The following is a 17495-nucleotide window of genomic DNA, read 5'->3' as shown; positions in this document are numbered from 1 at the left end:
CATTATGTCTAAGTCCAGCTTCGGTACATTAGAAGCAACTCTGAAACTTAACCGAAGCGTTTTTCGAAGCTACTTTTTGGCTAACTTCTTATAGGAAGGTCTAGGAGCTTTGAAAATGAACGTGCGCGTCTTTCACTCTTCCCGAGGGACTTAGAAGAATTTTGTGATATTTTTTATTAAAATGGTGTATAAGGGTATATATATAAATATATTTTATGTACTGTATATGAGCTGGCGATTTCTAAGTCTGTGGTTCCGAGAGGGGGTAACCAGGCTCACTAATTAAGGTCAAGCCACTTGGCTGCCAGAATACCCTGCTTCAGCACAGACCAGAAAGGCATTGTGATAAGCGTATCCCCGGTATAGTCAGGGGTTAATGGGAGTCGTCCCCGTCCCCCCAGTATACGCCCAGAACCATGGACCCGGTACTTGTGGTTCGGACTGTCTCCAACCAGCCATAATGTTGTGAGAGTGAAATTATGTCTAAGTCCAGCTTCGGTACATTAGAAGCAACTCTGAAACTTAACCTAAGCGTTTTTCGAAGCTACTTTTTGGCTAACTTCTTATAGGAAGGTCTAGGAGCTCTGAAAATGAACGTGCGCGTCTTTCACTCTTCCCGAGGGACTTAGAAGAATTTTGTGATATTTTTTATTAAAATGGTGTATAAGGGTATATATATAAATATATTTTATGCACTGTATATGAGCTGGCGATTTCTAAGTCTGTTGTTCCGAGAGGGGGTAACCAGGCTCACTAATAAAGGTCAAGCCACTTGGCTGCCAGAATGCCCTGCTTCAGCACAGACCAGAAAGGCATTGTGATAAGCGTATCCCCGGAATAGTCAGGGGTTAATGGGAGTCCCCTCCGTACCCCCAGTTTACGCCCAGAACCATGGACCCGGTACTTGTGGTTCGGACTGTCTCCAACCAGCCATAATGTTGTGAGAGTGACATTATGTCTAAGTCCAGCTTCGGTACATTAGAAGCAACTCTGAAACTTAACCGAAGCGTTTTTCGAAGCTACTTTTTGGCTAACTTCTTATAGGAAGGTCTAGGAGCTTTGAAAATGAACGTGCGCGTCTTTCACTCTTCCCGAGGGACTTAGAAGAATTTTGTGATATTTTTTATTAAAATGGTGTATAAGGGTATATATATAAATATATTTTATGTACTGTATATGAGCTGGCGATTTCTAAGTCTGTGGTTCCGAGAGGGGGTAACCAGGCTCACTAATTAAGGTCAAGCCACTTGGCTGCCAGAATGCCCTGCTTCAGCACAGACCAGAAAGGCATTGTGATAAGCGTATCCCCGGTATAGTCAGGGGTTAATGGGAGTCGTCCCCGTCCCCCCAGTATACGCCCAGAACCATGGACCCGGTACTTGTGGTTCGGACTGTCTCCAACCAGCCATAATGTTGTGAGAGTGAAATTATGTCTAAGTCCAGCTTCGGTACATTAGAAGCAACTCTGAAACTTAACCTAAGCGTTTTTCGAAGCTACTTTTTGGCTAACTTCTTATAGGAAGGTCTAGGAGCTCTGAAAATGAACGTGCGCGTCTTTCACTCTTCCCGAGGGACTTAGAAGAATTTTGTGATATTTTTTATTAAAATGGTGTATAAGGGTATATATATAAATATATTTTATGCACTGTATATGAGCTGGCGATTTCTAAGTCTGTTGTTCCGAGAGGGGGTAACCAGGCTCACTAATAAAGGTCAAGCCACTTGGCTGCCATAATGCCCTGCTTCAGCACAGACCAGAAAGGCATTGTGATAAGCGTATCCCCGGTATAGTCAGGGGTTAATGGGAGTCCCCCCCGTCCCCCCAGTATACGCCCAGAACCATGGACCCGGTACTTGTGGTTCGGACTGTCTCCAACCAGCCATAATGTTGTGAGAGTGACATTATGTCTAAGTCCAGCTTCGGTACATTAGAAGCAACTCTGAAACTTAACCGAAGCGTTTTTCGAAGCTACTTTTTGGCTAACTTCTTATAGGAAGGTCTAGGAGCTTTGAAAATGAACGTGCGCGTCTTTCACTCTTCCCGAGGGACTTAGAAGAATTTTGTGATATTTTTTATTAAAATGGTGTATAAGGGTATATATATAAATATATTTTATGCACTGTATATGAGCTGGCGATTTCTAAGTCTGTGGTTCCGAGAGGGGGTAACCAGGCTCACTAATTAAGGTCAAGCCACTTGGCTGCCAGAATGCCCTGCTTCAGCACAGACCAGAAAGGCATTGTGATAAGCGTATCCCCGGTATAGTCAGGGGTTAATGGGAGTCGTCCCCGTCCCCCCAGTATACGCCCAGAACCATGGACCCGGTACTTGTGGTTCGGACTGTCTCCAACCAGCCATAATGTTGTGAGAGTGAAATTATGTCTAAGTCCAGCTTCGGTACATTAGAAGCAACTCTGAAACTTAACCTAAGCGTTTTTCGAAGCTACTTTTTGGCTAACTTCTTATAGGAAGGTCTAGGAGCTCTGAAAATGAACGTGCGCGTCTTTCACTCTTCCCGAGGGACTTAGAAGAATTTTGTGATATTTTTTATTAAAATGGTGTATAAGGGTATATATATAAATATATTTTATGCACTGTATATGAGCTGGCGATTTCTAAGTCTGTTGTTCCGAGAGGGGGTAACCAGGCTCACTAATAAAGGTCAAGCCACTTGGCTGCCATAATGCCCTGCTTCAGCACAGACCAGAAAGGCATTGTGATAAGCGTATCCCCGGTATAGTCAGGGGTTAATGGGAGTCCCCCCCGTCCCCCCAGTATACGCCCAGAACCATGGACCCGGTACTTGTGGTTCGGACTGTCTCCAACCAGCCATAATGTTGTGAGAGTGAAATTATGTCTAAGTCCAGCTTCGGTACATTAGAAGCAACTCTGAAACTTCACCTAAGCGTTTTTCGAAGCTACTTTTTGGCTAACTTCTTATAGGAAGGTCTAGGAGCTCTGAAAATGAACGTGCGCGTCTTTCACTCTTCCCGAGGGACTTAGAAGAATTTTGTGATATTTTTTATTAAAATGGTGTATAAGGGTATATATATAAATATATTTTATGCACTGTATATGAGCTGGCGAATCTAAGTCTGTTGTTCCGAGAGGGGGTAACCAGGCTCACTAATAAAGGTCAAGGTACTTGGCTGCCAGAATGCCCTGCTTCAGCACAGACAAGAAAGGCATTGTGATAAGCGTATCCCCGGTATAGTCAGGGGTTAATGGGAGTCGTCCCTGTCCCCCCAGTATACGCCCAGAACCATGGACCCGGTACTTGTGGTTCGGACTGTCTCCAACCAGCCATAATGTTGTGAGAGTGAAATTATGTCTAAGTCCAGCTTTGGTACATTAGAAGCAACTCTGAAACTTCACCTAAGCGTTTTTCGAAGCTACTTTTTGGCTAACTTCTTATGGGAAGGTTTAGGAGCTCTGAAAATGAACGTGCGCATCTTTCACTCTTCCCGAGGGACTTAGAAGAATTTTGTGATATTTTTTATTAAAATGGTGTATAAGGGTATATATATAAATATATTTTATGCACTGTATATGAGCTGGAGATTTCTAAGTCTGTGGTTCCGAGAGGGGGTAACCAGGCTCACTAATAAAGTTCAAGCCACTTGGCTGCCAGAATGCCCTGCTTCAGCACAGACCAGAAAGGCATTGTGATAAGCGTATCCCCGGTATAGTCAGGGGTTAATGGGAGTCGTCCCCGTCCCCCCAGTATACGCCCAGAACCATGGACCCGGTACTTGTGGTTCGGACTGTCTCCAACCAGCCATAATGTTGTGAGAGTGAAATTATGTCTAAGTCCAGCTTTGGTACATTAGAAGCAACTCTGAAACTTCACCTAAGCGTTTTTCGAAGCTACTTTTTGGCTAACTTCTTATTAGAAGGTCTAGGAGCTCTGAAAATGAACGTGCGCGTCTTTCACTTTTCCCGAGGGACTTAGAAGAATTTTGTGATATTTTTTATTAAAATGGTGTATAAGGGTATATATATAAATATATTTTATGCACTGTATATGAGCTGGCGATTTCTAAGTCTGTGGTTCCGAGAGGGGGTAACCAGGCTCACTAATTAAGGTGAAGCCACTTGGCTGCCAGAATGCCCTGCTTCAGCACAGACCAGAAAGGCATTGTGATAAGCGTATCCCCGGAATAGTCAGGGGTTAATGGGAGTCCCCTCCGTACCCCCAGTTTACGCCCAGAACCATGGACCCGGTACTTGTGGTTCGGACTGTCTCCAACCAGCCATAATGTTGTGAGAGTGACATTATGTCTAAGTCCAGCTTCGGTACATTAGAAGCAACTCTGAAACTTAACCTAAGCGTTTTTCGAAGCTACTTTTTGGCTAACTTCTTATAGGAAGGTATAGGAGCTTTGAAAATGAACGTGCGCGTCTTTCACTCTTCCCGAGGGACTTAGAAGAATTTTGTGATATTTTTTATTAAAATGGTGTATAAGGGTATATATATAAATATATTTTATGCACTGTATATGAGCTGGCGATTTCTAAGTCTGTGGTTCCGAGAGGGGGTAACCAGGCTCACTAATTAAGGTCAAGCCACTTGGCTGCCAGAATGCCCTGCTTCAGCACAGACCAGAAAGGCATTGTGATAAGCGTATCCCCGGTATAGTCAGGGGTTAATGGGAGTCGTCCCCGTCCCCCCAGTATACGCCCAGAACCATGGACCCGGTACTTGTGGTTCGGACTGTCTCCAACCAGCCATAATGTTGTGAGAGTGAAATTATGTCTAAGTCCAGCTTCGGTACATTAGAAGCAACTCTGAAACTTAACCTAAGCGTTTTTCGAAGCTACTTTTTGGCTAACTTCTTATAGGAAGGTCTAGGAGCTCTGAAAATGAACGTGCGCGTCTTTCACTCTTCCCGAGGGACTTAGAAGAATTTTGTGATATTTTTTATTAAAATGGTGTATAAGGGTATATATATAAATATATTTTATGCACTGTATATGAGCTGGCGATTTCTAAGTCTGTTGTTCCGAGAGGGGGTAACCAGGCTCACTAATAAAGGTCAAGCCACTTGGCTGCCATAATGCCCTGCTTCAGCACAGACCAGAAAGGCATTGTGATAAGTGTATCCCCGGTATAGTCAGGGGTTAATGGGAGTCCCCCCGTCCCCCCAGTATACGCCCAGAACCATGGACCCGGTACTTGTGGTTCAGACTGTCTCCAACCAGCCATAATGTTGTGAGAGTGACATTATGTCTAAGTCCAGCTTCGGTACATTAGAAGCAACTCTGAAACTTAACCTAAGCGTTTTTCGAAGCTACTTTTTGGCTAACTTCTTATAGGAAGGTCTAGGAGCTCTGAAAATGAACGTGCACGTCTTTCACTCTTCCCGAGGGACTTAGAAGAATTTTGTGATATTTTTTATTAAAATGGTGTATAAGGGTATATATATAAATATATTTTATGCACTGTATATGAGCTGGCGATTTCTAAGTCTGTGGTTCCGAGAGGGGGTAACCAGGCTCACTAATTAAGGTCAAGCCACTTGGCTGCCAGAATGCCCTGCTTCAGCACAGACCAGAAAGGCATTGTGATAAGCGTATCCCCGGTATAGTCAGGGGTTAATGGGAGTCGTCCCCGTCCCCCCAGGATACGCCCAGAACCATGGACCCGGTACTTGTGGTTCGGACTGTCTCCAACCAGCCATAATGTTGTGAGAGTGAAATTATGTTAAGTTCAGCTTCGGTACATTAGAAGCAACTCTGAAACTTAACCTAAGCGTTTTTCGAAGCTACTTTTTGGCTAACTTCTTATAGGAAGGTCTAGGAGCTCTGAAAATGAACGTGCGCGTCTTTCACTCTTCCCGAGGGACTTAGAAGAATTTTGTGATATTTTTTATTAAAATGGTGTATAAGGGTATATATATAAATATATTTTATGCACTGTATATGAGCTGGCGATTTCTAAGTCTGTTGTTCCGAGAGGGGGTAACCAGGCTCACTAATAAAGGTCAAGCCACTTGGCTGCCAGAATGCCCTTCTTCAGCACAGACCAGAAAGGCATTGTGATAAGCGTATCCCCGGAATAGTCAGGGGTTAATGGGAGTCCCCTCCGTACCCCCAGTTTACGCCCAGAACCATGGACCCGGTACTTGTGGTTCGGACTGTCTCCAACCAGCCATAATGTTGTGAGAGTGACATTATGTCTAAGTCCAGCTTCGGTACATTAGAAGCAACTCTGAAACTTAACCTAAGCGTTTTTCGAAGCTACTTTTTGGCTAACTTCTTATAGGAAGGTCTAGGAGCTTTGAAAATGAACGTGCGCGTCTTTCACTCTTCCCGAGGGACTTAGAAGAATTTTGTGATATTTTTTATTAAAATGGTGTATAAGGGTATATATATAAATATATTTTATGCACTGTATATGAGCTGGCGATTTCTAAGTCTGTGGTTCCGAGAGGGGGTAACCAGGCTCACTAATTAAGGTCAAGCCACTTGGCTGCCAGAATGCCCTGCTTCAGCACAGACCAGAAAGGCATTGTGATAAGCGTATCCCCGGTATAGTCAGGGGTTAATGGGAGTCGTCCCCGTCCCCCCAGTATACGCCCAGAACCATGGACCCGGTACTTGTGGTTCGGACTGTCTCCAACCAGCCATAATGTTGTGAGAGTGAAATTATGTCTAAGTCCAGCTTCGGTACATTAGAAGCAACTCTGAAACTTAACCTAAGCGTTTTTCGAAGCTACTTTTTGGCTAACTTCTTATAGGAAGGTCTAGGAGCTCTGAAAATGAACGTGCGCGTCTTTCACTCTTCCCGAGGGACTTAGAAGAATTTTGTGATATTTTTTATTAAAATGGTGTATAAGGGTATATATATAAATATATTTTATGCACTGTATATGAGCTGGCGATTTCTAAGTCTGTTGTTCCGAGAGGGGGTAACCAGGCTCACTAATAAAGGTCAAGCCACTTGGCTGCCATAATGCCCTGCTTCAGCACAGACCAGAAAGGCATTGTGATAAGCGTATCCCCGGTATAGTCAGGGGTTAATGGGAGTCCCCCCGTCCCCCCAGTATACGCCCAGAACCATGGACCCGGTACTTGTGGTTCGGACTGTCTCCAACCAGCCATAATGTTGTGAGAGTGACATTATGTCTAAGTCCAGCTTCGGTACATTAGAAGCAACTCTGAAACTTAACCTAAGCGTTTTTCGAAGCTACTTTTTGGCTAACTTCTTATAAGAAGGTCTAGGAGCTCTGAAAATGAACGTGCGCGTCTTTCACTCTTCCCGAGGGACTTAGAAGAATTTTGTGATATTTTTTATTAAAATGGTGTATAAGGGTATATATATAAATATATTTTATGCACTGTATATGAGCTGGCGATTTCTAAGTCTGTGGTTCCGAGAGGGGGTAACCAGGCTCACTAATTAAGGTCAAGCCACTTGGCTGTCAGAATGCCCTGCTTCAGCACAGACCAGAAAGGCATTGTGATAAGCGTATCCCCGGTATAGTCAGGGGTTAATGGGAGTCGTCCCCGTCCCCCCAGTATACGCCCAGAACCATGGACCCGGTACTTGTGGTTCGGACTGTCTCCAACCAGCCATAATGTTGTGAGAGTGACATTATGTCTAAGTCCAGCTTCGGTCCATTAGAAGCAACTCTGAAACTTAACCTAAGCGTTTTTCGAAGCTACTTTTTGGCTAACTTCTTATAGGAAGGTCTAGGAGCTTTGAAAATGAACGTGCGCGTCTTTCACTCTTCCCGAGGGACTTAGAAGAATTTTGTGATATTTTTTATTAAAATGGTGTATAAGGGTATATATATAAATATATTTTATGCACTGTATATGAGCTGGCGATTTCTAAGTCTGTGGTTCCGAGAGGGGGTAACCAGGCTCACTAATTAAGGTCAAGCCACTTGGCTGCCAGAATGCCCTGCTTCAGCACAGACCAGTAAGGCATTGTGATAAGCGTATCCCCGGTATAGTCAGGGGTTAATGGGAGTCGTCCCCGTCCCCCCAGTATACGCCCAGAACCATGGACCCGGTACTTGTGGTTCGGACTGTCTCCAACCAGCCATAATGTTGTGAGAGTGAAATTATGTCTAAGTCCAGCTTCGGTACATTAGAAGCAACTCTGAAACTTAACCTAAGCGTTTTTCGAAGCTACTTTTTGGCTAACTTCTTATAGGAAGGTCTAGGAGCTCTGAAAATGAACGTGCGCGTCTTTCACTCTTCCCGAGGGACTTAGAAGAATTTTGTGATATTTTTTATTAAAATGGTGTATAAGGGTATATATATAAATATATTTTATGCACTGTATATGAGCTGGCGATTTCTAAGTCTGTTGTTCCGAGAGGGGGTAACCAGGCTCACTAATAAAGGTCAAGCCACTTGGCTGCCATAATGCCCTGCTTCAGCACAGACCAGAAAGGCATTGTGATAAGTGTATCCCCGGTATAGTCAGGGGTTAATGGGAGTCCCCCCCGTCCCCCCAGTATACGCCCAGAACCATGGACCCGGTACTTGTGGTTCAGACTGTCTCCAACCAGCCATAATGTTGTGAGAGTGACATTATGTCTAAGTCCAGCTTCGGTACATTAGAAGCAACTCTGAAACTTAACCTAAGCGTTTTTCGAAGCTACTTTTTGGCTAACTTCTTATAGGAAGGTCTAGGAGCTCTGAAAATGAACGTGCACGTCTTTCACTCTTCCCGAGGGACTTAGAAGAATTTTGTGATATTTTTTATTAAAATGGTGTATAAGGGTATATATATAAATATATTTTATGCACTGTATATGAGCTGGCGATTTCTAAGTCTGTGGTTCCGAGAGGGGGTAACCAGGCTCACTAATTAAGGTCAAGCCACTTGGCTGCCAGAATGCCCTGCTTCAGCACAGACCAGAAAGGCATTGTGATAAGCGTATCCCCGGTATAGTCAGGGGTTAATGGGAGTCGTCCCCGTCCCCCCAGGATACGCCCAGAACCATGGACCCGGTACTTGTGGTTCGGACTGTCTCCAACCAGCCATAATGTTGTGAGAGTGAAATTATGTTAAGTCCAGCTTCGGTACATTAGAAGCAACTCTGAAACTTAACCTAAGCGTTTTTCGAAGCTACTTTTTGGCTAACTTCTTATAGGAAGGTCTAGGAGCTCTGAAAATGAACGTGCGCGTCTTTCACTCTTCCCGAGGGACTTAGAAGAATTTTGTGATATTTTTTATTAAAATGGTGTATAAGGGTATATATATAAATATATTTTATGCACTGTATATGAGCTGGCGATTTCTAAGTCTGTTGTTCCGAGAGGGGGTAACCAGGCTCACTAATAAAGGTCAAGCCACTTGGCTGCCAGAATGCCCTTCTTCAGCACAGACCAGAAAGGCATTGTGATAAGCGTATCCCCGGAATAGTCAGGGGTTAATGGGAGTCCCCTCCGTACCCCCAGTTTACGCCCAGAACCATGGACCCGGTACTTGTGGTTCGGACTGTCTCCAACCAGCCATAATGTTGTGAGAGTGACATTATGTCTAAGTCCAGCTTCGGTACATTAGAAGCAACTCTGAAACTTAACCTAAGCGTTTTTCGAAGCTACTTTTTGGCTAACTTCTTATAGGAAGGTCTAGGAGCTTTGAAAATGAACGTGCGCGTCTTTCACTCTTCCCGAGGGACTTAGAAGAATTTTGTGATATTTTTTATTAAAATGGTGTATAAGGGTATATATATAAATATATTTTATGCACTGTATATGAGCTGGCGATTTCTAAGTCTGTGGTTCCGAGAGGGGGTAACCAGGCTCACTAATTAAGGTCAAGCCACTTGGCTGCCAGAATGCCCTGCTTCAGCACAGACCAGAAAGGCATTGTGATAAGCGTATCCCCGGTATAGTCAGGGGTTAATGGGAGTCGTCCCCGTCCCCCCAGTATACGCCCAGAACCATGGACCCGGTACTTGTGGTTCGGACTGTCTCCAACCAGCCATAATGTTGTGAGAGTGAAATTATGTCTAAGTCCAGCTTCGGTACATTAGAAGCAACTCTGAAACTTAACCTAAGCGTTTTTCGAAGCTACTTTTTGGCTAACTTCTTATAGGAAGGTCTAGGAGCTCTGAAAATGAACGTGCGCGTCTTTCACTCTTCCCGAGGGACTTAGAAGAATTTTGTGATATTTTTTATTAAAATGGTGTATAAGGGTATATATATAAATATATTTTATGCACTGTATATGAGCTGGCGATTTCTAAGTCTGTTGTTCCGAGAGGGGGTAACCAGGCTCACTAATAAAGGTCAAGCCACTTGGCTGCCATAATGCCCTGCTTCAGCACAGACCAGAAAGGCATTGTGATAAGCGTATCCCCGGTATAGTCAGGGGTTAATGGGAGTCCCCCCGTCCCCCCAGTATACGCCCAGAACCATGGACCCGGTACTTGTGGTTCGGACTGTCTCCAACCAGCCATAATGTTGTGAGAGTGACATTATGTCTAAGTCCAGCTTCGGTACATTAGAAGCAACTCTGAAACTTAACCTAAGCGTTTTTCGAAGCTACTTTTTGGCTAACTTCTTATAAGAAGGTCTAGGAGCTCTGAAAATGAACGTGCGCGTCTTTCACTCTTCCCGAGGGACTTAGAAGAATTTTGTGATATTTTTTATTAAAATGGTGTATAAGGGTATATATATAAATATATTTTATGCACTGTATATGAGCTGGCGATTTCTAAGTCTGTGGTTCCGAGAGGGGGTAACCAGGCTCACTAATTAAGGTCAAGCCACTTGGCTGTCAGAATGCCCTGCTTCAGCACAGACCAGAAAGGCATTGTGATAAGCGTATCCCCGGTATAGTCAGGGGTTAATGGGAGTCGTCCCCGTCCCCCCAGTATACGCCCAGAACCATGGACCCGGTACTTGTGGTTCGGACTGTCTCCAACCAGCCATAATGTTGTGAGAGTGACATTATGTCTAAGTCCAGCTTCGGTCCATTAGAAGCAACTCTGAAACTTAACCTAAGCGTTTTTCGAAGCTACTTTTTGGCTAACTTCTTATAGGAAGGTCTAGGAGCTTTGAAAATGAACGTGCGCGTCTTTCACTCTTCCCGAGGGACTTAGAAGAATTTTGTGATATTTTTTATTAAAATGGTGTATAAGGGTATATATATAAATATATTTTATGCACTGTATATGAGCTGGCGATTTCTAAGTCTGTGGTTCCGAGAGGGGGTAACCAGGCTCACTAATTAAGGTCAAGCCACTTGGCTGCCAGAATGCCCTGCTTCAGCACAGACCAGTAAGGCATTGTGATAAGCGTATCCCCGGTATAGTCAGGGGTTAATGGGAGTCGTCCCCGTCCCCCCAGTATACGCCCAGAACCATGGACCCGGTACTTGTGGTTCGGACTGTCTCCAACCAGCCATAATGTTGTGAGAGTGAAATTATGTCTAAGTCCAGCTTCGGTACATTAGAAGCAACTCTGAAACTTAACCTAAGCGTTTTTCGAAGCTACTTTTTGGCTAACTTCTTATAGGAAGGTCTAGGAGCTCTGAAAATGAACGTGCGCGTCTTTCACTCTTCCCGAGGGACTTAGAAGAATTTTGTGATATTTTTTATTAAAATGGTGTATAAGGGTATATATATAAATATATTTTATGCACTGTATATGAGCTGGCGATTTCTAAGTCTGTTGTTCCGAGAGGGGGTAACCAGGCTCACTAATAAAGGTCAAGCCACTTGGCTGCCATAATGCCCTGCTTCAGCACAGACCAGAAAGGCATTGTGATAAGTGTATCCCCGGTATAGTCAGGGGTTAATGGGAGTCCCCCCCGTCCCCCCAGTATACGCCCAGAACCATGGACCCGGTACTTGTGGTTCAGACTGTCTCCAACCAGCCATAATGTTGTGAGAGTGACATTATGTCTAAGTCCAGCTTCGGTACATTAGAAGCAACTCTGAAACTTAACCTAAGCGTTTTTCGAAGCTACTTTTTGGCTAACTTCTTATAGGAAGGTCTAGGAGCTCTGAAAATGAACGTGCACGTCTTTCACTCTTCCCGAGGGACTTAGAAGAATTTTGTGATATTTTTTATTAAAATGGTGTATAAGGGTATATATATAAATATATTTTATGCACTGTATATGAGCTGGCGATTTCTAAGTCTGTGGTTCCGAGAGGGGGTAACCAGGCTCACTAATTAAGGTCAAGCCACTTGGCTGCCAGAATGCCCTGCTTCAGCACAGACCAGAAAGGCATTGTGATAAGCGTATCCCCGGTATAGTCAGGGGTTAATGGGAGTCGTCCCCGTCCCCCCAGGATACGCCCAGAACCATGGACCCGGTACTTGTGGTTCGGACTGTCTCCAACCAGCCATAATGTTGTGAGAGTGAAATTATGTTAAGTCCAGCTTCGGTACATTAGAAGCAACTCTGAAACTTAACCTAAGCGTTTTTCGAAGCTACTTTTTGGCTAACTTCTTATAGGAAGGTCTAGGAGCTCTGAAAATGAACGTGCGCGTCTTTCACTCTTCCCGAGGGACTTAGAAGAATTTTGTGATATTTTTTATTAAAATGGTGTATAAGGGTATATATATAAATATATTTTATGCACTGTATATGAGCTGGCGATTTCTAAGTCTGTTGTTCCGAGAGGGGGTAACCAGGCTCACTAATAAAGGTCAAGCCACTTGGCTGCCAGAATGCCCTTCTTCAGCACAGACCAGAAAGGCATTGTGATAAGCGTATCCCCGGAATAGTCAGGGGTTAATGGGAGTCCCCTCCGTACCCCCAGTTTACGCCCAGAACCATGGACCCGGTACTTGTGGTTCGGACTGTCTCCAACCAGCCATAATGTTGTGAGAGTGACATTATGTCTAAGTCCAGCTTCGGTACATTAGAAGCAACTCTGAAACTTAACCTAAGCGTTTTTCGAAGCTACTTTTTGGCTAACTTCTTATAAGAAGGTCTAGGAGCTCTGAAAATGAACGTGCGCGTCTTTCACTCTTCCCGAGGGACTTAGAAGAATTTTGTGATATTTTTTATTAAAATGGTGTATAAGGGTATATATATAAATATATTTTATGCACTGTATATGAGCTGGCGATTTCTAAGTCTGTGGTTCCGAGAGGGGGTAACCAGGCTCACTAATTAAGGTCAAGCCACTTGGCTGCCAGAATGCCCTGCTTCAGCACAGACCAGAAAGGCATTGTGATAAGCGTATCCCCGGTATAGTCAGGGGTTAATGGGAGTCGTCCCCGTCCCCCCAGTATACGCCCAGAACCATGGACCCGGTACTTGTGGTTCGGACTGTCTCCAACCAGCCATAATGTTGTGAGAGTGAAATTATGTCTAAGTCCAGCTTCGGTACATTAGAAGCAACTCTGAAACTTAACCTAAGCGTTTTTCGAAGCTACTTTTTGGCTAACTTCTTATAGGAAGGTCTAGGAGCTCTGAAAATGAACGTGCGCGTCTTTCACTCTTCCCGAGGGACTTAGAAGAATTTTGTGATATTTTTTATTAAAATGGTGTATAAGGGTATATATATAAATATATTTTATGCACTGTATATGAGCTGGCGATTTCTAAGTCTGTTGTTCCGAGAGGGGGTAACCAGGCTCACTAATAAAGGTCAAGCCACTTGGCTGCCATAATGCCCTGCTTCAGCACAGACCAGAAAGGCATTGTGATAAGCGTATCCCCGGTATAGTCAGGGGTTAATGGGAGTCCCCCCGTCCCCCCAGTATACGCCCAGAACCATGGACCCGGTACTTGTGGTTCGGACTGTCTCCAACCAGCCATAATGTTGTGAGAGTGACATTATGTCTAAGTCCAGCTTCGGTACATTAGAAGCAACTCTGAAACTTAACCTAAGCGTTTTTCGAAGCTACTTTTTGGCTAACTTCTTATAAGAAGGTCTAGGAGCTCTGAAAATGAACGTGCGCGTCTTTCACTCTTCCCGAGGGACTTAGAAGAATTTTGTGATATTTTTTATTAAAATGGTGTATAAGGGTATATATATAAATATATTTTATGCACTGTATATGAGCTGGCGATTTCTAAGTCTGTGGTTCCGAGAGGGGGTAACCAGGCTCACTAATAAAGTTCAAGCCACTTGGCTGCCAGAATGCCCTGCTTCAGCACAGACCAGAAAGGCATTGTGATAAGCGTATCCCCGGTATAGTCAGGGTTTAATGGGAGTCCCCCCCGTCCCCCCAGTATACGCCCAGAACCATGGACCCGGTACTTGTGGTTCGGACTGTCTCCAACCAGCCATAATGTTGTGAGATTGAAATTATGTCTAAGTCCAGCTTCGGTACATTAGAAGCAACTCTGAAACTTAACCTAAGCGTTTTTCGAAGCTACTTTTTGGCTAACTTCTTATAGGAAGGTCTAGGAGCTCTGAAAATGAACGTGCGCGTCTTTCACTCTTCCCGAGGGACTTAGAAGAATTTTGTGATATTTTTTATTAAAATGGTGTATAAGGGTATATATATAAATATATTTTATGCACTGTATATGAGCTGGCGATTTCTAAGTCTGTTGTTCCGAGAGGGGGTAACCAGGCTCACTAATAAAGGTCAAGCCACTTGGCTGCCAGAATGCCCTGCTTCAGCACAGACCAGAAAGGCATTGTGATAAGCGTATCCCCGGTATAGTCAGGGGTTAATGGGAGTCGTCCCCGTCCCCCCAGTATACGCCCAGAACCATGGACCCGGTACTTGTGGTTCGGACTGTCTCCAACCAGCCATAATGTTGTGAGAGTGAAATTATGTCTAAGTCCAGCTTTGGTACATTAGAAGCAACTCTGAAACTTCACCTAAGCGTTTTTCGAAGCTACTTTTTGGCTAACTTCTTATGGGAAGGTCTAGGAGCTCTGAAAATGAGCGTGCGCATCTTTCACTCTTCCCGAGGGACTTAGAAGAATTTTGTGATATTTTTTATTAAAATGGTGTATAAGGGTATATATATAAATATATTTTATGCACTGTATATGAGCTGGCGATTTCTAAGTCTGTGGTTCCGAGAGGGGGTAACCAGGCTCGCTAATTAAGGTCAAGCCACTTGGCTGCCAGAATGCCCTGCTTCAGCACAGACCAGAAAGGCATTGTGATAAGCGTATCCCCGGTATAGTCAGGGGTTAATGGGAGTACCCCCCCGTCCCCCCAGTATACGCCCAGAACCATGGACCCGGTACTTGTGGTTCGGACTGTCTCCAACCAGCCATAATGTTGTGAGAGTGAAATTATGTTAAGTCCAGCTTTGGTACATTAGAAGCAACTCTGAAACTTAACCTAAGCGTTTTTCGAAGCTACTTTTTGGCTAACTTCTTATGGGAAGGTCTAGGAGCTCTGAAAATGAACGTGCGCATCTTTCACTCTTCCCAAGGGACTTAGAAGAATTTTGTGATATTTTTTATTAAAATGGTGTATAAAGGTATATATATAAATATATTTTATGCACTGTATATGAGCTGGCGATTTCTAAGTCTGTGGTTCCGAGAGGGGGTAACCAGGCTCACTAATAAAGGTCAAGCCACTTGGCTGCCAGAATGCCCTGCTTCAGCACAGACCAGAAAGGCATTGTGATAAGCGTATCCCCGGTATAGTCAGGGGTTAATGGGAGTCGTCCCCGTCCCCCCAGTATACGCCCAGAACCATGGACCCGGTACTTGTGGTTCGGACTGTCTCCAACCAGCCATAATGTTGTGAGAGTGAAATTATGTCTAAGTCCAGCTTTGGTACATTAGAAGCAACTCTGAAACTTAACCTAAGCGTTTTTCGAAGCTACTTTTAGGCTAACTTCTTATAGGAAGGTCTAGGAGCTCTGAAAATGAACGTGCGCGTCTTTCACTCTTCCCGAGGGACTTAGAAGAATTTTGTGATATTTTTTATTAAAATGGTGTATAAGGGTATATATATAAATATATTTTATGCACTGTATATGAGCTGGCGATTTCTAAGTCTGTTGTTCAGAGAGGGGGTAACCAGGCTCACTAATAAAGGTCAAGCCACTTGGCTGCCAGAATGCCCTGCTTCAGCACAGACCAGAAAGGCATTGTGATAAGCGTATCCCCGGTATAGTCAGGGGTTAATGGGAGTCGTCCCCGTCCCCCCAGTATACGCCCAGAACCATGGACCCGGTACTTGTGGTTCGGACTGTCTCCAACCAGCCATAATGTTGTGAGAGTGAAATTATGTCTAAGTCCAGCTTTGGTACATTAGAAGCAACTCTGAAACTTCACCTAAGCGTTTTTCGAAGCTACTTTTTGGCTAACTTCTTATGGGAAGGTCTAGGAGCTCTGAAAATGAACGTGCGCGTCTTTCACTCTTCCCGAGGGACTTAGAAGAATTTTGTGATATTTTTTATTAAAATGGTGTATAAGGGTATATATATAAATATATTTTATGCACTGTATATGAGCTGGCGATTTCTAAGTCTGTGGTTCCGAGAGGGGGTAACCAGGCTCACTAATTAAGGTCAAGCCACTTGGCTGCCAGAATGCCCTGCTTCAGCACAGACCAGAAAGGCATTGTGATAAGCGTATCCCCGGTATAGTCAGGGTTTAATGGGAGTCCCCCCCGTCCCCCCAGTATACGCCCAGAACCATGGACCCGGTACTTGTGGTTCGGACTGTCTCCAACCAGCCATAATGTTGTGAGAGTGAAATTATGTCTAAGTCCAGCTTCGGTACATTAGAAGCAACTCTGAAACTTAACCTAAGCGTTTTTCGAAGCTACTTTTTGGCTAACTTCTTATAGGAAGGTCTAGGAGCTCTGAAAATGAACGTGCGCGTCTTTCACTCTTCCCGAGGGACTTAGAAGAATTTTGTGATATTTTTTATTAAAATGGTGTATAAGGGTATATATATAAATATATTTTATGCACTGTATATGAGCTGGCGATTTCTAAGTCTGTTGTTCCGAGAGGGGGTAACCAGGCTCACTAATAAAGGTCAAGCCACTTGGCTGCCAGAATGCCCTCCTTCAGCACAGACCAGAAAGGCATTGTGATAAGCGTATCCCCGGTATAGTCAGGGGTTAATGGGAGTCGTCCCCGTCCCCCCAGTATACGCCCAGAACCATGGACCCGGTACTTGTGGTTCGGACTGTCTCCAACCAGCCATAATGTTGTGAGAGTGAAATTATGTCTAAGTCCAGCTTTGGTACATTAGAAGCAACTCTGAAACTTAACCTAAGCGTTTTTCGAAGCTACTTTTTGGCTAACTTCTTATGGGAAGGTCTAGGAGCTCTGAAAATGAACGTGCGCGTCTTTCACTCTTCCCGAGGGACTTAGAAGAATTTTGTGATATTTTTTATTAAAATGGTGTATAAGGGTATATATATAAATATATTTTATGCACTGTATATGAGCTGGCGATTTCTAAGTCTGTGGTTCCGAGAGGGGGTAACCAGGCTCACTAATTAAGGTCAAGCCACTTGGCTGCCAGAATGCCCTGCTTCAGCACAGACCAGAAAGGCATTGTGATAAGCGTATCCCCGGTATAGTCAGGGGTTAATGGGAGTCCCCCCCCGTCCCCCCAGT

Source organism: Ascaphus truei, chromosome 4, assembly GCF_040206685.1.
Source record: "Ascaphus truei isolate aAscTru1 chromosome 4, aAscTru1.hap1, whole genome shotgun sequence".
Taxonomy (NCBI): Eukaryota; Metazoa; Chordata; class Amphibia; order Anura; family Ascaphidae; genus Ascaphus; species Ascaphus truei.
The sequence above is the reverse complement of the archived record's forward strand: the minus strand, read 5'-3'. Positions refer to the sequence as shown.